The sequence below is a fragment of the Amphiura filiformis genome, chromosome 12, assembly GCF_039555335.1.
Source record: "Amphiura filiformis chromosome 12, Afil_fr2py, whole genome shotgun sequence".
In the NCBI taxonomy this organism is placed as follows: domain Eukaryota; kingdom Metazoa; phylum Echinodermata; class Ophiuroidea; order Amphilepidida; family Amphiuridae; genus Amphiura; species Amphiura filiformis.
The window spans coordinates 2,381,281-2,408,264 of NC_092639.1; the positions used below are offsets into that span (position 1 = coordinate 2,381,281).

At 35.2% G+C, this 26,984-nt stretch overlaps 4 non-coding genes across 4 annotated transcripts; all 4 read left to right on the plus strand.

The window, feature by feature from the left end:
* Positions 1-7,350: 7,350 nt before the first annotated feature.
* Positions 7,351-7,423, plus strand: Trnar-ucg (transfer RNA arginine (anticodon UCG)). The gene has a single exon. It is a non-coding gene; the product is annotated as a tRNA-Arg (tRNA).
* A 703-nt stretch (positions 7,424-8,126) lies between these two features.
* Positions 8,127-8,199, plus strand: Trnar-ucg (transfer RNA arginine (anticodon UCG)). The gene has a single exon. It is a non-coding gene; the product is annotated as a tRNA-Arg (tRNA).
* Positions 8,200-21,025: 12,826 nt separating this feature from the next.
* Trnar-ucg (transfer RNA arginine (anticodon UCG)) lies at positions 21,026-21,098 on the plus strand. The gene has a single exon. It is a non-coding gene; the product is annotated as a tRNA-Arg (tRNA).
* A 2,976-nt stretch (positions 21,099-24,074) lies between these two features.
* Positions 24,075-24,147, plus strand: Trnar-ucg (transfer RNA arginine (anticodon UCG)). Its single transcript has one exon. It is a non-coding gene; the product is annotated as a tRNA-Arg (tRNA).
* Positions 24,148-26,984: the final 2,837 nt, after the last annotated feature.

A 26,984-nucleotide genomic window follows, 5' to 3' on the forward strand; every position in this document is an offset into this window, starting at 1 on the left:
TTTGTGTGGTAGGTCAAATAACTTGTAGCACAACAGTGCTTAATAATTAACGGAATGCTTAGACCTACGGCGTGGAGAAATTAAGACTTGCGACCCTTTTGTACACCATAAAAGCACCTCAAAACCCCTACATCCAAAATCGAATTGTGACAAAACCTGGGCATGAATCACAACATTAGGTTAGGGCATGCATTCACTAAAATCGGGTCAGATGTATACCGTTACTGATATTGACTGTTTGTACAAATAAAACTACCCCTCCTCTGGGAAAGAGATCATCCGTTGATATTGTTGATGAGGACATTGATAACCTCCTAAATAACACTCATACTCATTGGTATAATAAAAAAAGAAGTGCAAAATGAACATACTATATATCCTTTAAAAATACCATAACATATGTCATCATGAAGTATGCATAAAAACGACAGCGTATTTTTCTTTTCTATTATCATAGTCTAGAAATGCCTCTAAATCCAAACGATGTTCATTCGTTTGAGTTTTTTGATCGTTATCAAATGTGGCAGGTTTTTGATTGGCTCAGATGGCATGCATAAATTACGTAACATATTTCAACGAAGCAAGAAAGTCAAAATGCTCTTTACTCACCTGTATTATGACGATTGATGACGTCATAAGCATGTGGTTTTATTCGTGAGTAATTATCGCAGGTGTTACGTAGATAGTGGATGGAATATGAGGAGTAATGCTGATGAAAAATAAGGGTTGTGTTGGGGTAAATCGGAGCGTAAAGCCAGAATAGGCTCCGTTTGCATTACCGTGGGGTGATGGGTAGGACATTCAACCTTAAAGTGTAAAGGAGGGTATATGGGGAGATGGATGCATGGATAGATGAATGGATGGATGCTTGAATGGATACGGAATTTGAAACTCACCTGGTTCTATGATCAACTAATAACACGGTTGCAAATGACTAACCTATGACTATGAGTCGTGACGGTTTAAACAAATTTTGACTGATTAGATCGAAGGGATCGTGAACATTTGTATTGAACTAGGGCGTGTATAGCACATTTTTGATAGCTACCTGCCAATAAAAGCCACTTGATTATCGCGACTGAGATGGTAACATCTCGATCGTTCTTTTTATAATCATAATTATTTCTAGGCTTAAATGTGTTTTCCTTAATTTCGGGTACCATAAACCGAAGGTGCGAGATGACAAACAAACAAACCAAGAAATAAAGAGAAATACATGTAACATTTGTGCCCGTATAGCATAAGTTCTTTAAAATATTAAAATATTTGTCATTTTTTATATCATTAATTATTCCAGCTCCAGTGACACGTCGTTAATTTTCTTGGACCTTTGGATGTTTTGAAATAGGTCAGCATTTTATTTTGAAAAATCAATGTAACAGGGCGGGCTCTGGTGCCAGTTTCCATGCCTCTCCTATGAACATTGGCCTAATCCTAAAATGTGCACGAGGTGTCACTGGAGCTGGAATTTGCTAAGAATTACACTAAACCAACAATTGTAGACATATAACCACCCTTAGTACTCTCTAAATGTAAAAGAGTGAACATCTCACTCCCGAAAAGAGTGGTTCACTTATAAGACCACTCAAAAAAGAGTGAAATGCGTTTTTTTAAAACTTTAAAACCACTCAAAAAAGAGTGAAAACCACTCTTTAAGAGTGAATTTGAACTCTTTCAAGGAGTTAAATGAAGGACAACTCTAAAAATGTGTTGTCCTTCATTTAACTCCTTGATTGAGTTGAAATTCACTCTTTTAGAATGGTTTTCATTCTTTTTTGAGTGATTTTAAAGTTTAAAAAACACATTTCACTCATTTTTGAGTGGTTTTATACGTGAATCACTCTTTTGGGGAGTGAGTTTTTCATTTAGAGAGAACAAAAACGTTATATTCTCTTAGTGTGGTTTGTTAGCATGCATTCCGGTATCTCAAATCGATTTATACGATATTCTACTCATTTTACTTGATCACATCAATATTGGGAAACATTTCCACTACATGCAGCTGAAAATGAGTGTGAAATAAATACCCATGCATACATAATGTAAGGTAGATTTTTGGAGTGATTGATCGTACCCAATAGGATACTGCAAGGTCGATAAGGCCTTCGCCTTCCTATCGCAAGGTGCTATGTCATCTCATGAATGGCAATAATATGCTGCATGTGTGTTTGCTGTCTACGGTAGATAGCAACATATCACCATATACCTATCACCCGTGAATGTTTCTTATTGGTTGCCGTTGACACTATTGCATAATGCATGGCAAGAATAATCTTAATGAAACATGAAAATTATAATTACATTTCTCAATTTGGCAACTTGAGTATAATGATCGCTTCAAATTGTTACATTGTATACAATTAAAACCTTTTGCACAACCCCTAATAAATCACTAGTGAAATACTGCCCATGCATACGGTACGGTAGTTGTTCACTTTGATTGAAGTTCCTATGACGTGTTTAAAAACGTGTGTTCATAGTTAAACATAAATCATTCTTAACACTTTTAATAAATGAATGATTGACTGACTGACTGACTGACTGACTGACTGACTGACTGACTGACTGACTGACTGACTGACTGACTGACTGACTGACTGAATGAATGAATGAATTTTACGGACCCCATTGGAAATAAGTTGTCATATTTAGCCAACTTTTTGGGTTACCCTGGCTCATTGACTTGGTTCTTGTGTGATGATTCTTCATTAGCCCCACCCCCTATTCTTGCATATGTTTCATTCTGTTGTCAATTCTGCCGAATAAAATATAAATAAATAAATAAATAAAATAAATAAATAAATAAATAAATAAATAAATAAATAAATAAATAAATAAATAAATAAACGAACGAAAAAACAAATGAATGAATGAATGAACGAATGAATGTATAAATGAAGGCAGAATGTGTATTATACTTTGATCAGCTCGTAATCGGCGGGCCTTATAACATCGCGGATTAATATCAAAATATTTTATTTTGAAAATTGTCTTGTGACATCTCACCAGAAGCATCCCAAATTATTAGTCTTATGCTTTGTCTACTTTCTTTACACACAAAATATAGACCAGACAGATCAACTAATAGGACTCTTAACTTGGGTCTATTTTTCGGCGTAGTGGTAAAAGCCTAACATTTCCCGCCTATTACGAGCTGATCAAAGTAAGTATAGTAAGGAATACATTTTTTAATACTTACATTTGTATAATTTGTACATTTGTGTAGTGTAACAATAAATCATACATGCCATTACAATCATTGCAGTGTCAATGTCAAATATTACATGAATAAATCATAGTTATACATCTACGAGGCAAAGATACGTTTGCAATAGAAGGTTTCAGAATTTCTCATAATAATCTTTGAATAATTGATAAAGTTTAAATGATAATTATTTGTAATGTTCAGTTGTCATTTCAACTTTATCAATTATTCAAAAAATATTATTATGAATAAAATTAAATTTATAACACGTTTCGGAGCAATTATACAATCTTTATTTCCACATTTGTAATGACTTTACCATTCCACACAATTGTCAACCAATCTTGCGCTGTATTTTCCTTGAATCATTTTCACCTGTCTACGTGAAAAATACCAATATACGTTTAAACAAATATGTAACACGGGTAATGCTGGCATGTTACAAATCAAACTTTAAGGTTCTATTTCTTTTAAATTTAATGATCAAGAAATAATGACATTTATTTGATGAATAAATAATGAATTAATCACAGGTACGATCGCATTGACATTGAACCAACCAATCAAATGATACCAGCTTCAACATCTTGCCTTGGTAAGGCTCTGGGTAAGGCTATAAGCCACGATGTATTGGAATGCGGGCTACTGGTTTTGTTAACGAGCGCCATACACGACTTCTTATTATGCTGCTGATTATAATTGCAACACTCATTGCAACAGCACAAGCAATAAACGTTTTCCTTTCTTATAAATGTGGTTGGATTAATCATTGACATTTTATTATTTGACAATAAAATAAGAAATACATTATAGAGTGAGGTAATATGCTGGATAGAGTCTATGAGATAATATAAGTCTCCCGGATGATGAGTATACTGGTGAAATCAGAAAATTTTATCGAGCAATGACCTAAAATTTCATGACGTGGCAATGGTGATGGTGGCGATGTCGTCTGCCGCTGTGCGGATGATAAAGCGTGGCCAATTAATGCGCGAAAACACATTATCTGTGTCATGAGTGTAATATCAAATACAATTTGAGTGAAACCCTAACTGTGTGCCAAGTCTTTTTTTTTACTTATCTTTTGATTTGCAATTTTTTAAAGTTATGAGACAGTCTGAATTTGTAGAAGCGTATACTGTTATGTTCTCATCTCATGCAAAGATTTCACGTGCAAGTTTTCTAACTAATGAAAGAGATCACTTGCAGTAATAAACATTTTAAAATACGTGATTCTTTTTGTTTGTTTTTCGTGATATCATCGAATGCATATTTGTCCCTGTTTCCTTGATCCAGTCAGACGGGTTATCCGCCACAGAGGATTGTGTTCCTCTACATCTTGTTCGGTAAAGCGCCTTGATGCATTTTCTCTGAGACTAGTATACCTAAATTTTCTTTGGCGTTATATAAGTTTGGTTATTATTATTATCATTACATATCTTCATTTTATAAATGACATCTTTCTTATTTTTACATTCATCAAAAGTAAGATTTAATCTTTCATGAAAATTATAAAAAACCAAAAAACCAGAACAACAACGCCAACACCTTTAAACGCAAGCAGGGTATGTGTCATACCATTGTCCACGTCCTACGTGGGCATGCAGGCATCTCACTGGCGCCGTTAAAGTGCCTATACCTTTATTGAATATAGGTTTAAGTTTTCGAAAATTGTAATGTATGGATCATTTCTTCTTCGATATGGTTATATAACAAATGTGAATTCTCCTTGTTGTTTTTAAACATTGATTAACATGATTAACAAAAACTGCATTTTAAAATGTAAGTCTACTTCATCAACATTAACCTCCTGACACCATATCACATTCACACTTGTAATCTACTGATATTTACACCATACTACTTATATTTTTATTATCTACTGCCGATAGCACACTATAGCACCCTACTTCATCAACTATCTACTGCAGATAGCACACTACTTCATTAGCTATCTACTGCTGATAGCACACTACTTCATCAGCTATCTACTGCTGATAGCATACTACTTCATCAGCTATCTACTGCTGATAGCACACTACTTCATCAACTATCTACTGCTGATAGCACACTACTTCATCAACTATCTACTGCTGATAGCACACTACTTCATCAACTATCTACTGCTGATAGCACACTACTTCATCAACTATCTACTGCTGATAGCACACTACTTCATCAACTATCTACTGCTGATAGCATACTACTTCATCAGCTATCTACTGCAGGTAGCACACTACTTCATCAACTATCTACTGCCGATCATCAACTATCTATACTGTTAATAACACACTATTTCATCAGCTATCTACTGCTGATAGCACACTACTTCATCAGCTATCTACTGCTGATAGCACCCTACTTCATCAACTATCTACTGCAGGTAGCACACTACTTCATCAACTATCTACTGCCGATCATCAACTATCTATACTGTTAATAACACACTATTTCATCAGCTATCTACTGCTGATAGCACACTACTTCATCAGCTATCTACTGCTGATAGCACACTACTTCATCAACTATCTACTGCTGATAGCACACTACTTCATCAACTATCTACTGCTGATAGCACACTACTTCATCAACTATCTACTGCTGATAGCACACTACTTCATCAACTATCTACTGCTGATAGCACACTACTTCATCAGCTATCTACTGCTGATAGCACACTACTTCATCAACTATCTACTGCTGATAGCATACTACTTCATCAGCTATCTACTGCTGATAGCACACTACTTCATCAACTATCTACTGCTGATAGCACACTACTTCATCAACTATCTACTGCTGATAGCACACTACTTCATCAACTATCTACTGCTGATAGCACACTACTTCATCAACTATCTACTGCTGATAGCACACTACTTCATCAACTATCTACTGCTGATAGCACACTACTTCATCAGCTATCTACTGCTGATAGCACACTACTTCATCAACTATCTACTGCTGATAGCACACTACTTCATCAACTATCTACTGCTGATAGCACACTACTTCATCAACTATCTACTGCTGATAGCACACTACTTCATCAACTATCTACTGCTGATAGCCCACTACTTCATCAACTATCTACTGCTGATAGCACGCTATTTCATCAACTATCTACTGCTGATAGCACACTACTTCATCAACTATCTACTGCTGATAGCCCACTACTTCATCAACTATCTACTGCTTATAGCACACTACTTCATCAACTATCTACTGCTGATAGCATACTACTTCATCAACTATCTACTGCTTATACATTGTACTTGAATAATAAATAATACCTCTTAAAGTACATTACTCATTGGCAATAGGCTACTCCTGATTGCACATACTTCAAGTTCATCAACCATCTACCCTTGTTTGCACATAAAATCTGAAATCAAGTATCTACTGCTGATGACACACTATACTTCACCGGTTACCAACTGCTGATATAGCACACTTCACCAGTTACCTACTGCTGATAGCACACTATTTCACCAGTTATCTACTGCTGATAGCAAACTACTTCATCTGCTATCTACTGCTAATATCACACTACTTAATCTACTCTGTATACTGCTGATAGCAGACTTCTTCATCTGCTATCTACTGCTAATATCACACTACTTCATCTACTCTGTATACTGCTGATAGCAGACTTCTTCATCAACTATCTACTGCTGATAGCTCACTACTTCATCAATATCTACTGCTGATAGCACACTACTTCATTAACTCTCTACTGCTGATAGCATACTACTTCATCAGCTATCTACTGCTGATAGCACACTACTTCATCAGCTATCTACTGCCGATAGCACACAAGCTACTTCATCAACTATCTACTGCTGATAGCATACTACTTCATCCGCTATCTACTGCAGATAGCACACTACTTCATCAACTACTGATAGCGCACTACACTGTCAGTTATCTAGACTATTTCGTCAGCAATTATTAATCAATTAATTGGCTTTCTTCACTGCTTAAAATTGTCAATCCTTTTAACTTGAATTTGAGCATAGATTTAACATAAAATTCTAACGCACTTCTAAAAACAATGCCTCAAATGCACATCGAAAGAAATTTTCTTTGATAGGTGTAACACTGATGCTAATTTATAGAAAGGATATACATCGGTGATCAGCGTTGGCCGCGTAGCCTAATGGATAAGGCGTCCGACTTCGGATCGGAAGATTGTGGGTTCGAATCCCATCGTGGTCGATAACGATGATTTTCTCCAAACAAAATTTGTTATTATTATTTAGATATTGTTTTTTGTTAACCTTTATGACGACACGATTTTATTAGTTTTGCTAAATTGAAAAAAAGTAATTTCTTGAGAAACTAATTCATACACCATAAGAGATTTTACGAAGAGATTCAAATGTTGTTGTTGCCATATATAGGTCGGAGGAAAATATAATGCCTCAAAATACCTCTCGTTAGAAATTTCCTTTAAAGCCATATTATAACATTTGCTGAGGAGAACGCCCTCAACAAAATTTTAAATTCTGGTTTTTACACGATTGTGATGTACTTTAGTCAATAAAGATTCTCTGCAAAAATCAAGACATTAGGTGCTGTAGTTTTGTCAAAATCCGAGATTTTGAATAAAACGATGGAACCGGCGTTTTATTATTACGATGGAAATATTAGTCGACACCCAGAGGATCGTACCATATTACAACCGCGGGAGTAACATGCATGGGCGCTAGTAGTAAATTCCAATTTTCTATGCTTTACCTCACTTGTTCGGCTCAAAATTAAAAGGGACATATCTGACAGTAAAAGCTAACATTTTATGGAAAATAAATACTAATCTATTTTTACAGAAATGTATGGCTTTAAACTGAAAGACGTACGTATGTAACACTGATGCTAGTGTATATAAAGGACATATAGGCGATCATCAAGATGTGTACCTGGCCGCGTAGCCTAATGGATAAGGCGTCCGACTTCGAATCGGAAGATTGTGGGTTCGAATCCCATCGTGGTCGATACCGACATTTTTTCTGAAAATAATTTTTTAAATTATTATTTAGGCCTATATTTTTCTTTGTTCTTTATTTTAGAAAAGTAGGGGATGAGGCTGTGGGTCACGAAATGTCCCTTTAACTTTTATGACGGGCACAATTTTATTATACACTTGCTAAAATATTATATTGAAAGTAATTTGTTATGAAACTGTAATCTAATCACTCTATACTAATAGGGATTTTATCAAGGGATTCAAATGAAGGAATTGTGGTTCTTGAATTATGTCCAAAAGTACCACTTTAATTCACACATCCAAAAACACAACATTTGCTGAATTTACTCCATCAACTATCTACGGTTGGTAGCATATATATATTCTGCAACTTCATCAACTATATATAATTATACTGGTATAACACTGTATTTCATCAACTATCTACTGCTGATTGCAAACTGCTCGATCAACTATCTACTGCGGATAGCAGCAGTACTTCATCAACTGTATCTACTGCTGATAGCACACGAATTCATCAACTATCTACTTGCTGATAGCACACTACTTCAACTATCTGCTGATGATATAACACACTACTTCGTCCCTTCTAGTTATATACTGTTGATAGCACACTATAAATTCAACAAACATCTACTGCGGGTAGCACATATACTTCATGAACTATCTACTGCTGATATGACACTACTTCATCCACTATCTACTGCTGATAACACACTACTTCATCCACTATCTACTGCTAATAGCACACTACTTCATCAACTATAGACTGCCGGTAACACACTACTTCATCCACTATCTACTGCTGATAGCACACTACTTCACCTACTGCCGATAACACATACTTTCAACTATCTACTGCTGATAGCATACTACTTCATCCACATTATCTACTGCTGATAGCACATTACTTCATCAACTATCTACTGCTGATAGCACACTACTTCATCAACTATAGACTGCAGGTAACACACTACTTCATCCACTATCTACTGCTGATAGCACACTACTTCACCTACTGCCGATAACACATACTTTCAACTATCTACTGCTGATAGCATACTACTTCATCCACATTATCTACTGCTGATAGCACATTACTTCATCAACTATCTACTGCTGATAGTACACTACTTTATCAACTGTCTACTGCTGATAGTACACTACTTTATCAACTGTCTACTGCTGATAGTACACTACTTCACCAGCTATCTACTGCTGATAGCACAATACCGTTCATCAACTATCTACTACTGATAGCACACTGCTTCATCCACTATCTACTGCTGATAGCACAATACTTCATCAGCTCTTTACTACTGATATCACACTACTTCATCCACTATCTACTGCTGATAGCACGTGGCAAATGTCTTCATACAGACCACATTGTCTGTACTGAAATGGAAATGTGCACCTCATTGCACTACATCATGACTGGATGAATAATATACAATTATTAACATGAACTGCACGCCCAATAAAAATACAAATCACTGCTATTTATACACTTAATTTAATATTCATTTAAATCACAAGATATTATTCAATGCTTTAATACAACAACTAGTCATAGCTACGTCCCTGTGTGTTGCCAGCCAAGGTGATTCCACTGATCCCCCAGGCCGTAAAGATGACCCTATAGTACACTTTTACGTCGCTTTCACTGATGCCCGAATCCTATTTAATAGGTTACTGACACGGGCATTGCAAATGTGATTAACTCCACATTAAAGGGCGAATATGATATTATATTGTAACTCGACATGATCAGGTTTGAAAATATGATCACGTCCATCCATGGTTTTGAGTTTTATTTAGCTTGAATGTCGTGTTCGCATACTAATTCCCAGATAGACGATTTGCCAGAGCTTATTTTGTGGGTAAAGTATTCAGATTTATTGTTTTCATTTTTTATCTTTCTACAGAGCACACACAAGTGCCCTGTGCATTTATTTATCAAACATGATCTCAGTTATACATATAGTTATATGAGCCACAACAAATATACAAAACAAGGGAATTACAATTATATTACACTTATGAAAGTAACAGTTATTACATATTTATAGAGTTCCATCTTTTATTCCATTCATACATTTTACCTTTGCAATGTGTTTTTCAGTCTCTACGACATTATTGAGCATACACTTAAAACCTTGAAAGTCCAGCTTATTTTTATTACATCTTGCATTATAATTAAAATAATTTATATTGTTTTTAACATGGGACAGTTTTAAAAGTGTGTGGTAAGGACCTGTTTTTATTATACATCGAGTCAAGTGTTTCAATTATCTTGTGGCGGATCCTTCATGAAATTATTTCGTGTAAGCTAATCCTAATCCTAACCTTCACCAACCCTAACTCTAACCCTAATCCTAACCCATATATACTAATCCTAACCCAAATACCTAAACCCTAATTTCGTGTAAAATTACGTAAAGGATATAAATCCATCTTGTCCATGTGTGCAACGATCTATTCTAAGATTAACGATGACAGTAACTGTTGTTATCTCTCTTACACAAGATGTGTTGCATTTTGACCGTCCAACAATGATACATTTGTCTACCTTAACCCCATGAGAACTACCTGCCGATTGGCCAAAATGAATATTGTCTCTAATTTTGAACCAATCAAGGAGGGCATTAATAAGATCATCTGCAAATGCAAGTTTGACCATAAATAGTTTAAAGCCTAGTTATAATTGGCAATTGAAATGAGCATTTCAAGTTATCAACCAATCAGAAATGCTGTTAGATGGTCAGTAGCGTCCAGAGAGTTATGCCCACCTTACAAGCACAGAAATAGAACAGTTTAAATTTATTTGATCAAACATGTCAAAAAACGTTCATGTATATAACCCAATGTGTTTGGCATAATAAGAAACAGAAATACACTTTCTGAAAAATGGTTCTAAATGATTTCTTAATTTATAAATGGATCTTTAGGTACTCTGGGAAAACTTTTGAGGTTATCTACAAAATCCTGTACTGGTTCTCCAGTGGGTTTTTGTTATTATTTATATATCCTATAGTGCAAGGGTACTACCTGGAGGATACTTTAGAACATTATGTTAAACTTACATGATTGAGTGCACTAAAAGACTATCCTTTTGACGACCACTGTGACCCATATTTTCTCTCAAATATAATTCGCTCCTTTAACAAACTTTTTAAAACCCAATTCTCTAGTTACTTCTCTACATTTTACCTCATTCTTAGTCATAGTACTTGTTTACAACATTTTAGAATGCAAAGCCACACAAATAGTCTCCATTCCTCCTTTAAGTTGATGTTGTAATAGTGCTATCTTCTTCTTCTACGTCGTCGCCTTGCTGTCTGATTGAGTAAAGACCTAAGCCAATATAGTGCGGGGCTAAGCGGGTGCTTGCGGCGATACATGGGATGCAGTCTTGGTGTTGTTAACGAAGCATTGCCAGAGGTTTCCATTTTACGCCTGATGGACCGTCTAAAAATGGTGCTGAAGTGTATCAAGACGTTCACATGTTTCCAGGTTTCTGGGGATGGAAACGGAATTAAATTATAGCAGTTATCTGCATTACCATAATTACAACGACTGCAGATATAACTTTCAAAACAGTTTTATATCAAAGTATATAGGATTGTGAAAAGTAAATAATTATTCATCTTATTTATTTAGGCCAAACACAGGTCGTTTAAAATGGAGATTTCGAGTTGAGTGCTTTTTTCACGAATTTCACGAATTTTTTTTTTTTGTTGTTGTTTTTATGGAGACGCCACAAACATGTTTTGAAATTTAAAATATTGCTTTTATACTAGATTGATTTCGATATGAAGACCTGAGCGCAAGAAGACCGTTAGTCCACTTGGCCCCTTAACATGTATACACTAAACTATATAATATAGTTTCGTATAGTTTGGTAATGTTTTATACATGTTCAGGGGCCAAAACAAATCTTTCACAACCTTTCATGATGTTTTCACCATGGAACATGTATTAAACATTATAAAACCCTAAGAAACTATACATAACTTTAGTGTATACATGTTGAGGGGCCAAGTGGACTTACGGTCTTCTTGCGCTCAGGTCTTCATATACATGCATGCTGCATGAGAATGGCAAATAAGAATATATTCTCTTATTCATTAAGGGATCTAGAATGAGCGTTTATGGCGTTTCGACAGTATTTTTTGTGGGACATGAGAGCACCTCAGACCTATCGAATTGCATTCTGAATACGAAGCATGTCTTTCTGATATCAAATAATTTTCATTTTTTGAAAATCACAATATAATACAAATTTTATGACAAATTATAAAAATTTGATATTTTTCGAATTTTGATATATAACAGTCCTCGAAGTAAATTATATAAATCTAATGATATATTCTTAAAGTGTATGTAGCAGGGAGGAAAAGCCGACGGTCAATTGAAAATTTTGACCTTTCATATTGAAGATATGATTTTTTTCCCAAAAAGACCTAATTTTTTTTGGTGTTTTGGGAAAAAAATCCATATCTTCAATACGAAAGGTCAAAATTTTCAATTGATCGTCGGCTTTTCAACCCACCTACATACACTTTAAGTATAAATCATCAGATTTATAAAGTTTACTTCAAATACTGTTAAATATCAAAAATATCAATTTTTAATGATTTGCCATAAAATGTGTATTAAATTGCGAATTTCAAAATTCAAAATTATTTGATATCAGAATGACATTCTTCGTATTCAGAATGCAATTCGATATGTCTGATGTGCTCTAATGTCCCAGAATAAATACTGTCCAAACGTTCATACCCCAGCCCTTAATCAGTTACACGATAACCACAAAACAAACAATGAACATTACCACCTTCCTATCTAGTTCCCATCCCAGTGAATACATGATTCACGCAATTATTGTTTATGTGTCATCTCAAATAGGGCATAACACATGCGATAAAAAGGACACAATTTCATAATTCTAATTATTGTTTACAGCATTACTGAGCCTGCTGAGCCTGAGCGAGTTGGTCCCTTCCCATTTTTAATTATGACAGTTTTTCGTAATATCTCTGCATGCTTTTCCTCTTCGGTACATGTATAGTGATAAAATTAATTGAATCATCAGGTTTTGTGACCTATATATTTTCTATTATATTCATCTTCGTTCTATAGGAGGCATTCTATTGGAGAGTAATAATCAATTCTTCAAAATGACACTTACGATGTGAACTGATGTACGGCTATAATGTCAAGTTTCAAGAAGAGAATTATAATTGTATGATAATAAAATGTATGAAATTTTTTCACGGCTTAAGGTTAATTTACTTTTCAAAAACTTGCCCTGCTCCCATGCATTTATTGCATTGAAATAAGTGTTTGACCAATCAAATGAATGGCGTGGGCCTATTTTGTGTGTCTTTTATTATACCGTATATAGTATATAGATATTATTTTTTTCTCAAAAAGTAATAGATATAGTTTATGAAGTAATATATGATATCCACATTAGATATAATTAAGGAAGTAGTGTGCTATCGTCAGCGGTAGACAACCGAAAAAGTAGTGTGTTCTCTGCAGTATAGAGTTGATGAGGTAGTGTGCTATCAGCAGTAGGTAGTTGATGAAGTAGTGTGTTATCAGCAGTAGATAGTCGATGAAGTAGTGTGCTATCAGCAGTAGATAGTTAATGAAGTAGTGTGCTATCAGCAATAGGTAGTTGATGAAGTAGTGTGTTATCAGCAGTAGATAGTCGATGAAGTAGTGTGTTATCAGCAGTAGATAGTGGATGAAGTAGTGTGCTATCAGCAGTAGATAGTTAATGAAGTAGTGTGCTATCAGCAGTAGGTAGTTGATGAAGTAGTGTGTTATCAGCAGTAGATAGTCGATGAAGTAGTGTGTTATCAGCAGTAGATAGTGGATGAAGTAGTGTGTTATCAGCAGTAGGTAGTTGATGAAGTAATGTGCTATCAGCAGTAGATAGTCGATGAAGTAGTGTGCTATCAGCAGTAGATAGTTAATGAAGTAGTGTGCTATCAGCAGTAGGTAGTTGATGAAGTAGTGTGTTATCAGCAGTAGATAGTGGATGAAGTAGTGTGATATCAGCAGTAGATAGTTAATGAAGTAGTGTGCTATCAGCAGTAGGTAGTTGATGAAGTAGTGTGTTATCAGCAGTAGATAGTCGATGAAGTAGTGTGCTATCAGCAGTAGATAGTTAATGAAGTAGTGTGCTATCAGCAGTAGGTAGTTGATGAAGTAGTGTGTTATCAGCAGTAGATAGTCGATGAAGTAGTGTGTTATCAGCAGTAGATAGTGGATGAAGTAGTGTGCTATCAGCAGTAGATAGTTAATGAAGTAGTGTGCTATCAGCAGTAGGTAGTTGATGAAGTAGTGTGTTATCAGCAGTAGATAGTCGATGAAGTAGTGTGTTATCAGCAGTAGATAGTGGATGAAGTAGTGTGTTATCAGCAGTAGGTAGTTGATGAAGTAATGTGCTATCAGCAGTAGATAGTCGATGAAGTAGTGTGCTATCAGCAGTAGATAGTTAATGAAGTAGTGTGCTATCAGCAGTAGGTAGTTGATGAAGTAATGTGCTATCAGCAGTAGATAGTCGATGAAGTAGTGTGCTATCAGCAGTAGATAGTTAATGAAGTAGTGTGCTATCAGCAGTAGGTAGTTGATGAAGTAGTGTGTTATCAGCAGTAGATAGTCGATGAAGTAGTGTGTTATCAGCAGTAGATAGTGGATGAAGTAGTGTGTTATCAGCAGTATAGTTGATGAAGTAGTGTGCTATCAGCAGTATAGTTGATGAAGTAGTGTGCTATCAGTAGTAGATAGTGGATGAAGTAGTGTGCTATCAGCAGTAGATAGTGAATGAAGTAGTGTGCTATCAGTAGTAGATAGTTGATGAAGTAGTGTGTTATCAGCAGTAGATAGTGGATGAAGTAGTGTGCTATCAGTAGTAGATAGTTGATGAAGTAGTGTGTTATCAGCAGTAGATAGTGGATGAAGTAGTGTGTTATCAGCAGTAGATAGTGGATGAAGTAGTGTGTTATCAACAGTAGATAATAGATAAAGTAGTGTGCTATCAGCAGTAGATAGTAGATGAAGAAGTGTGTTATCAGCAGGAGATAGTGGATGAAGTAGTATGCTATCAGCAGTAAATAGTGGATGAAGTAGTGTGCTATCAGCAGTAGATAGCCGATGAAGTAGTGTGTTATCAGCAGTATAGAGTTGATGAAGTAGTGTGTTATCAGCAGTAGATATCAGATGAAGTATAGTATGCTATCAGCAGCAGATAGCAGCAGATGATAGCAGATAGTAGTGTGCTATCAGCAGTAGATAGCAGATGAAGTAGTGTGCTATCAGCAGTAGATAGTAGATGAAGTAGTGTGCTATCAGCAGTAGATAGTAGATGAAGTAGTGTGCTATCAGCAGTAGATAGTAGATGAAGTAGTGTGCTATCAGCAGTAGATAGTGGATGAAGTAGTGCTATCAGCAGAAATAGTGAGCTATCAGCAGTAGATGAAGTAGTGTGCTATCAGTAGTAGATAGTGGATAGTAGTGTGCTATCAGCAGTGAAGTAGTAATGATATAGTAGATGTGTTATCAGATAGCAGATGGAGTATAGTGGATGAAGTAGTGTTATCAGCTATCAGTGGATGAAGTAGCTATATAGTGGACAAATTTATCAATAAATGCAGTTGGTAGAAAACTACGTCATCATGAACTATATCGATATAGTGTATAGATAGTCAACTTCGTTAACTACACTGCAAAAACAAGTGTTTATATTTAAACACCATATTGTGTTTATCAGAGCAACACTTAATAAACACATAATTCATGTTAATGGTCTAACACTAATGTTAATGGTTCTAACACATATTGTGTTTATCAGAGCAACACTTAATAAACACATAATTCATGTTAATGGTTCTAACACTAATGTTCATAAATTAACACTTGGTGTTATATTACAAACACTAATGTTTGTAATATAACACCAAGTGTTAATTTATGAACATTAGTGTTAGAACCATTAACATGAATTATGTGTTTATTAAGTGTTGCTCTGATAAACACAATATGGTGTTTAAATATAAACACTTGTTTTTGCAGTGTATAGCAACTGCTGATAACACACTACTTGATCTGCTATCTCCTGCTGATAACACACTACTTCATCAACTATCTACTGCTGATAGCACACATCTTCATGCACTATCTTCTGCTGATAGCACACATCTTCATGCACTATCTTCTGCTGATAGCACACATCTTCATGCACTATCTTCTGCTGATAGCACACATCTTCATGCACTATCTTCTGCTGATAGCACACATCTTCATGCACTATCTACTGCTGATAGCGCACTACTTCATCAACTATCTACTGCTGATAACACACATCTTCATGCACTATCTACTGCTGATAGCGCACTACTTCATCAACTATCTACTGCTGATAGCACACATCTTCATGCACTATCTACTGCTGATAGCGCACTACTTCATCAACTATCTACTGCTGATAACACACATCTTCATGCACTATCTACTGCTGATAGCGCACTACTTCATCAACTATCTACTGCTGATAACACACATCTTCATGCACTATCTACTGCTGATAGCGCATCTACTGCTGATAGCCCACATCTTCATGCACTATCTACTGCTGATAGCGCACTACTTCATCAACTATCTACTGCTGATAACACACATCTTCATGCACTATCTACTGCTGATAGCGCACTACTTCATCAACTATCTACTGCTGATAGCGCACTACTTTATCAACTATCTACTGCAGATAGCGCACTACTTTATCAACTATCTACTGCAGATAGCACACTACTTCATCTACTATCTACTGCTGATAACACACTACTTCATCTACTACCTACTGCTGATAGCACATTACTTCATCTACTACCTACTGCTGATAGCACACTCCTTCATCTACTACCTACTGCTGATAACAAACTACTTCATCCACTATTCATCTACTGCTGATAGCACACTCCTTCATCTACTACCTACTGCTGATAGCACACTACTTCATCCACTATCTACTGCTGATAGCACACTACTTCATCCACTATCTACTGCTGATAACACACTACTTCATCCACTATCTACTGGTGATAGCATACTACTTTATCAACTATCTACTGCTGATAGCACACTCCTTCATCTACTACCTACTGCTGATAGCACACTCCTTCATCTACTACCTACTGCTGATAGCACACTACTTCATCCACTATCTACTGCTGATAGCGCACTACTTTATCAACTATCTACTGCTGATAGCACACTACTTCATCTACTATCTACTGCTGATAGCATACTACTTCATCAACTATCTACTGCTGATAGCCCACATCTTCATGCACTATCTACTGCTGATAGCGCACTACTATCTACTACTGATAGTTGATGAAGTAGTTTGCTATCAGAAGTAGATAGTTAATAAAATAATGTGTTTTTGAACTGACCATATTTTAATCATTACTCAACTAGTTTCTACTCACGGATTTACCACCATCCGTCTCCATTCCCTATAAACATCAATGAAGCTTAAAATTGAGTTCACAACCAATTTAAAACCGACTCAATATCTCCTCCAAGAACCCAACACCACCAGGTCAGCCTAACTTAATAACCCAACAAGTAGACGAGATGTATATATCAGGATCAGCATCTCGTCCAATTTTCATTTGGGTCAATCTTTTCATTTTAACCACTATGACCTCTCTACACAACCTTACCGACATAAAGCGATCCAATCAATCAACTCTCTGCCCTTTTTCAGTTTGACCTACTTTTGGCGGGATTTATTTCCTTCTAGCGCGCCAATTTTCCTCGATACTACTGGCAACTATCACACAATTTTAACGGCCATAACAGATCATCTAATGGTGGGTCCCAAGCCTTGATAATGTTTCTTTAGTCATTCATAGAGTGTTTCTATATTTACGACAGGTAGTGTTCTTCACGGCGCCAGCAGGGTGCCTTACTAATGCCCACATAGGATCAAGACAATAGTGTGATACATTCTGCATGCTATGCGTGCTTTCAAAGGTGTTGTTCTGTGTTATGTTCAAGACGTTTTAAAATGCTTTTTGATGGCATTTCATGAAAGATTAAAGATGCTTTCAGATTTGAATAGAATGAGCATTGAGTTCCGTACCTGCCATATTCATTACATTCATTGGTTAATTTGAACAATCGATGGATGAATGCATGATTATGAGATATTGAAGACGATGTTTTGCTCATTTTGAGATTATTATGCATTAAAAAGACGTGCATTAAGGTTTAAAAAGTTGTTGTTTCCTATGGCCTAAATTCCTAAATGTGAAATGCGGTTTTATTTTTATCTATTTTTATTTTTAGAGACGTATGGTGCCACTCTCTAGTCCGAAGGTTCCCTAGTCCGAAAGTTCCTTAGTCCGAAGGTTCGCTAGTAATTTACAATTCGATAGTCCGAATTCTGAAAAAGGTTCACTAGTCCGAATATCGGGTTCTCTAGTCCGAGGGTTCGCTAGTCCGAATAATAAAATAAGGTTATCTAGTCCGAATATAGAATAAGGCTCGCTAACCCTATAACTCTAAACCCTAACCCTGAACCCTAACCCTAACCCGAACACTAAATCCTAACCCTAACCCTAAAACCTAACAGTAACCCTTATTCTATATTCGGACTAGAGAACCTTCGGATTAGCGAACTTAATTTGGTTTTCGGACTAGTGACAATTCGGACTAGAGGACCTTCGGACTAGCGTAGCGACCCTTCGGACTAGGGAGAAGTCACAAATTACCTATACTTATTGTCAAATCAGGGCAGAGAAACTTAGGTGTGAAAATTGATAGTTTTAGGAAAATTATAGATTGATTTTAATAGGATAGGCCTAGTTAGTGATTTTATATTGTTTGCAAACAAAATGTATGAGAAAAATCTTTGGAAAAATACTGCCATCCTTTTTGCTTGAAAATTTCTTCTTTTTTTTTCTTGATCTCAAATCAAAAACGAAAGGCGGTAATTTGTTTAACGTAATAAATGACATCAGCAACTAATTATGAAAAATTAGGAGGCTTATGTGTATACGCTTAAATAAATATGTATTTATAAACTGTATATTATTAAATACAACCGTTAGTATATATCAAATAAGCACCATGATATGTTAGTCAAAATAAATGGCAATTTCTAAACTTAGTAGTTGGTACTTACCAATCGTTCGTGAAATTAGCAATGATACATTAGTAATAATTTTAATTTCTTAATATTTTCCCAACATATTAGTATCAAGCCCATGTATGACACACTCATAAGTTGTTTGTATTCGCTAATATCACTCCCTATCAGGCCATGAGGCATATCGTTGCTTATATTACGCTTTTAAAGAAATAAGATTTCGTTCTTGTCACATGTATAAAAAGGCTCTTTTAAAAAGGGCGCAAAAACTCCCGCGAGCTGTTCTTGACGCCACGCCCTATGGCTGCCGTTGGAGCCAATTAATTTAAGTAAGCCCGAGTCACACCTATATAACAGAAGGGAACTGATTATACTCTTAGAGACGATTTGTACAAAAACACGATTTCATTGCCGACGGGACGAAGGAGCATAACTGAACATGTCTTAATAGGACAAATCTATGCACCAAACTGACTCCTGGTTTTGTTTTATATTATCATACGCGGGAAAATCACGCGCCAAAATTTAGCCGCTGGGCGAACTGATTGTAGCAGCGATATATGAGATGAGAGAGCGCAGTCACTTGGCTCCGTTCTCTTTTGCCGTTCTGGTGAATAAGGCTGGGCGATATGGATCATTTTTGTAATTGGATTCTTTACTGGGAGGGTGAACCGGGCGGGAAATGATTCAATTTAATGTTATTTTTTTTTTCTAAATACTTATTCGAATGGACTAATATACACATCTAGATAGTTTTAACATTAATAAATAAAACACTTAATTTCCTATGAACATTCAAAATGCTAACATATGTCTCTGAAACAATGAATGTACTTTTATAATTTGGTGACTCACCGTTCCTACAAACATTTTTATTTTACCATTAAATTCTAAAATATTATATTAATTATATGACTGGTTCACTTGTTGGCGAAATTATGCACGTGGTTCTGCTGTTCTCCAGCTATCTAAGAAACCTCCTTTTTTGGTGAGTTTTTTATAGGTCAATTATGTGTTGATGACCAAGAACTATACTATCTACTGCAGTGAGTGCACTAATTATTTAATTTATTAATTAATTGGCTTTCTTCACTACTTAAAATTGTCAATCATTTCAATTCAACTTGATTTTGGGCATAGATTTTACATACAATTCTAACGCACTTCTAAATATAATGCTTCAAAATGCCCCGAAAGAAATATCATTTAAACTTAACGGCATATCATGACATATGTAACACTTATGTTAAGGGGTACTACACCCCTCGATAAATTTATGTGTTTTTTTTGCATTTTTCTCAAAAACTAATTTCACTGTGGTAACAAAAGTTATGTATATTATAGGGCAAGGAATCCAATTACTACACTGGAATTTCAGTGACCCAAGACAAGCGGTTCGTTATTTATGATAAGAAATAAGGTACCGCTAGGATGTACCTCATTTCCTATCATATATACTGAACCGCTTGTCTTGAGTCACTGAAATTTCAGTGTAGTACATGAATTCTTTGCCCCAATAATATACATAACTTTTGATTCCAGTGTGTTATTATATTTTAAGAAAAATGCAAAAATAGTCACAAATTTACCACAGGGGTGTAGTACCCCCTTAATTTATAGAAAGGATAAATCGGTGATCATAAAATTATCAATCGTTGGCCGCGTAGCCTAATGGATAAGGCGTCCGACTTCGGATCGGAAGATTGTGGGTTCGAATCCCATCGTGGTCGATACCAATATTTTCCTCAAAACTAAATTTTTTCACAATTGAGATACAAATTATTGTTTTTTGTTTTACCTTTACATTAGAAAAAAAGGTTCTTGACTGTCCTGTATGTAGAACTCTCAAGAGAAAAGTATTCTTGAAAATTTAAAGAACCAAAAATGGTTCTTTTTGATTGATAAAGGTTCTTTTTCATTTAAAATGGTTCTTTTTGGTCTTTCATGAACCCTTTTCAGGTCTAAAATGGTTCTTTCTTTCCCGAACCCTTTTCAGGTCTAAAATGGTTCTTTCTCTTCTTTGTAGAACAATTTAAGGTTCCACGTACAGGACAGCTCAAGAACCATTTTAGGTTCTACTAAGAACCATTTTTTCTAAGAGTGTATGACGACATGATTTTATTATATTTAATAAAATATTAAAAGTAATTTCTTATGAAACTGTAATTTGTACACCATAAGGGATTTTACCAAGGGATTCAAATGTTGTTGTTGCCGTATAGGTGGGAAGGAAATTTGGTTCTTGAGTTATGCCCCAAAATACCACTTTTAAAACAAATAGTTTGATTCATTATACATCAAAAAACATGATATCGGATGAACTTACTTCATTTACTATCTATTGCTGATAGCACATTACTTCATTAATTCTACAACTCCATGATGAGCTATCTAATAGCACACTATTTCATTGTTCGATGTAATGTGATTTTTTCCTATAAATATTTATTCAAGTGGACTACTATACACATCTGGATAGTTTTAACAGTAATAATTAAAACACTGAATTTCCTTTGAACATTCAAAATGCTAACATATGTCTTAGAAACAATGAATATTTTTAATTTGGGGACTCATCCTTACTACAAAGAAATTTATTTAACTCTAAAGTACTAGATATTATATTAATTTTATAACTGGTTGACTTGTTAGCAAAATTGTGCTCGTGATTCTGTCGTTTTCAAACAATACAGGGTGTATCAAAATGATTGGTACTCATCAATACCCAGTGAGTATGGACAAGACTGCCACATCAAAATGCAGCAAAACATCCACCTTATTTGTAGAGTTATGTAATAAAAGGTCATAAAACTATAAATTGTCACTTCAAGAGGATTTAATGTTGAATTTAAAAGAAGCAGGCAATTCATTAGATGACAAAGCTGATTTGTACCAATCATTTTGATACACCCTGTATCTAAAGAAATCCCCTTTCTTGGCGAGTTATGTAAATTATGCACTGATGGATGACCAGCAATAGACTGCTGTGAGAATACTATTTTGCATGATGCAGTTTTGTCTGCAGTAGAATTCACCACGACCTTTGCAGGACTTAAACCCCATTAAAAGCTTTTAAACCAAGATAACACTCATTGAAAACAGCTCAACTATGTTAAATCAGATCTTCTCTGGTTAAATCCACACTGCACATGTTTCTGTTTTACCTGTGCGATATTGCAATGAGCTGGTATTATAGTTTCAGTTGGGTGAACGATTATAAAGCAAACGCAAGGTAACAATACTGTTTGGGCCTTTGTTTCGGAAATGAGACAATAGTCTGCATATTGTTAACCAGCAGACTTGAAAATGAGAAACATAATGGTTGTAAACTTAACACGGTTTGGAAATAATTTCTTCATTTTGTTTGGTGTTATCTGTCGTTTACATATCCTTCCTAAAACACCAAAGTGCGGATATTTCCAAACACCTAAATTAGCTAAAAATTTAGGACATGTTACAAAACTATATTTTCTAGAATTTCAGAGAGTACTTTAAATATTGGCCGGTTATTTTCACACAGTGACGTTAACTAGGCAATGCCCATATACCTATAACATAACTGTTTGTAGAGGTCACGCGTCAATGGTGAGAGTACTGTGTATTATGTATAGGAAAATCATACTGCAGTTACTGTCCGTTTTCCTATACACAATACACAGTGCTCTCACCATTGACGCGCGAGCTTTACAAATAGTGTATGAAGAAGTATATTGCATTTGCCTAGTTAACATCACTGTGTGAAAAATAACCGGCCAATATTTTAATTATTCTCCAAACTTCTAGCAAATATATTTCTCTAACATGACCCAAAATTACAGCTAGGTTAGATGTTCAGAAGGGGTCGCACTTTCGTAGAATATGAGTGAGGGCAAAGCATAGCTAGCTCATAGCTAGCCAACTCCCCGTGTCAATTGAATGAAGATTTGACCGAAAATATTGAGCTATATTGGTAACGGACCGCTCCGTTCGGAAGGATGCCACAAAAAAAAAACGGTACAAGCTACATTTAAACTATTCTATGAAATTCTAGAAAATATAGTTTTGTAACATGTCCTAAATTTTTAGCTAATTTAGGTGTTTGGAGAGGGTCGCACTTTTGTGTTTTAGGAAGGATATGTAAACGACAGATAACACCAAAAATATGAAGAAATTATTTCCAAACCGTGTTAAGTCAACAATCATTATGTTGCTCATTTTCAAGAATGCTGGTTAACAAAAAGCAGGGCATTGTCTCATTTCGTGAACAAAGGTGCACATACCATTGTTTCCTTCCGTTTCCTTTATAATCGGTTACCCAACTGAAGCTGTAATACCAGCTTTATTGCGATATCGCACATTGAAAACAGACACATGTGCACAACCAGAGAAGATCTGTTTCAATGAGTGTTATCTTGGTTTAATAGCTTTTAATGGGGTTTAAGTCCTGCAAAGGTCGAGATGAATTCTACTGTAGACATGACTGCATCATGTGAACAGTAACTGCAGTATGGTCAGCAACAATTATTCAATTACTTGGGTTTCTTCACTACTTAAATTTGTTAATCCTTCCAAATTGAATTTAAGCATAGATTTTACATAAAATTCTAAGGCACTTCTAAATATAATGCCTCAAAATGCCCCACGAAAGAAACTTTCTTTAAACTTACTGCTGATGCTAGTATAATAGAAAGGATACATCGGTGATCATTAAAATGTCTGTCGTAGTTGGCCGCGTAGCCTAATGGATAAGGCGTCCGACTTCGGATCGGAAGATTGTGGGTTCGAATCCCGTCGTGGTCGAGAACATTATTGTTATCCAAACATATTTTTTTTTTTTTTTGTGACATATGGCTTTTTGTTAACCTTTATGACGACACGATTTTGCTAAAATATTGAAAGTAATTTCTTGAGAAACTAATACAAACACCATAAGGGATTTTACCGAGGGATTCAAATGTTCTTGTTGTTGCTGTATAAGTCGGAAGGAAATTTGGTTCTTGAGTTATGCCTCAAAATACCACTTTTTTAAAAACAAATAGTTTGATTCTTACATAAAAAAAACCCCATAATATCCTACAATCTAATTCAAAGTTGATAGCACACTACTTCAAGTATCTACTGCTGATAGCACATCACTTCATCTACTGCTAATACCACACTTCTTCATCAATTATATACTGCTGATAGCATACTACTTCATCTGCTATCCACTGCTGATAGCACACTACTTCATCTGCTATCTACTGCTGATCTTCATCAATAAATCTACTGCTGATAGCATACTACTTCATCTGCTATCTACTGCTGATAGCACACTACTTCATCTGCTATCTACTGATGATAGCACACTACTTCATCTGCTATCTACTGATGATAGCACACTACTTCATCTGCTATCTACTGCTGATAGCACACTACTTCATCTGCTATCTACTGCTGATAGCACACTACTTCATCAATAAATCTACTGCTGATAGCACATCATTTCATCAACTATCAACTGCTAATCATTTCATCAACTATCAACTGCTGATCATTTCATCCACTATCAACTGCTGATCATTTCATCCACTATCAACTGCTGATCATTTCATCAACTATCTACTGCTAATCATTTCATCAACTATCAACTGCTGATCATTTCATCAACTATCAACTGCTAATCATTTCATCAACTATCTACTGCTAATCATTTCATCAACTATCAACTGCTAATCATTTCATCAACTATCAACTGCTGATCATTTCATCAACTATCAACTGCTAATCATTTCATCAACTATCTACTGCTGATCATTTCATCAACTATCAACTGCTGATCATTTCATCAACTATCAACTGCTGATCATTTCATCAACTATCTACTGCTGATCATTTCATCAACTATCAACTGCTAATCATTTCATCAACTATCAACTGCTGATCATTTCATCAACTATCAACTGCTAATCATTTCATCAACTATCAACTGCTGATCATTTCATCAACTATCAACTGCTAATCATTTCATCAACTATCTACTGCTAATCATTTCATCAACTATCAACTGCTAATCATTTCATCAACTATCAACTGCTAATCATTTCATCAACTATCAACTGCTAATCATTTCATCAACTATCAACTGCTAATCATTTCATCAACTATCAACTGCTAATCATTTCATCAACTATCAACTGCTGATCATTTCATCAACTATCAACTGCTGATCATTTCATCAACTATCAACTGCTGATCATTTCATCAACTATCAACTGCTTATCATTTCATCAACTATCAACTGCTAATCATTTCATCAACTATCAACTGCTGATCATTTCATCAACTATCAACTGCTAATCATTTCATCAACTATCTACTGCTAATCATTTCATCAACTATCAACTGCTAATCATTTCATCAACTATCAACTGCTGATCATTTCATCAACTATCAACTGCTGATCATTTCATCAACTATCAACTGCTAATCATTTCATCAACTATCAACTGCTAATCATTTCATCAACTATCAACTGCTGTTCATTTCATCAACTATCAACTGCTAATCATTTCATCAACTATCAACTGCTAATCATTTCATCAACTATCAACTGCTAATCATTTCATCAACTATCAACTGCTAATCATTTCATCAACTATCAACTGCTAATCATTTCATCAACTATCAACTGCTGTTCATTTTATCAACTATCAACTGCTAATCATTTCATCAACTATCAACTGCTAATCATTTCATCAACTATCAACTGCTGATCATTTCATCAACTATCAACTGCTAATCATTTCATCAACTATCAACTGCTAATCATTTCATCAACTATCAACTGCTGTTCATTTCATCAACTATCAACTGCTAATCATTTCATCAACTATCAACTGCTAATCATTTCATCAACTATCAACTGCTAATCATTTCATCAACTATCAACTGCTAATCATTTCATCAACTATCAACTGCTGTTCATTTCATCAACTATCAACTGCTAATCATTTCATCAACTATCAACTGCTAATCATTTCATCAACTATCAACTGCTGATCATTTCATCAACTATCAACTGCTAATCATTTCATCAACTATCAACTGCTAATCATTTCATCAACTATCAACTGCTGTTCATTTCATCAACTATCAACTGCTAATCATTTCATCAACTATCAACTGCTAATCATTTCATCAACTATCAACTGCTGATCATTTCATCAACTATCTACTGCTAATCATTTCATCAACTATCAACTGCTGATCATTTCATCAACAATCAACTGCTAATCATTTCATCAACTATCAACTGCTAATCATTTCATCAACTGCTGATCATTTCATCAACTATCAACTGCTAATCATTTCATCAACTATCAACTGCTGTTCATTTCATCAACTATCAACTGCTGTTCATTTCATCAACTATCAACTGCTAATCATTTCATCAACTATCAACTGCTAATCATTTCATTAACTATCAACTGCTAATCATTTCATCAACTATCAACTGCTGATCATTTCATCAACTATCTACTGCTAATCATTTCATCAACTATCAACTGCTGATCATTTCATCAACAATCAACTGCTAATCATTTCATCAACTATCAACTGCTAATCATTTCATCAACTATCAACTGCTAATCATT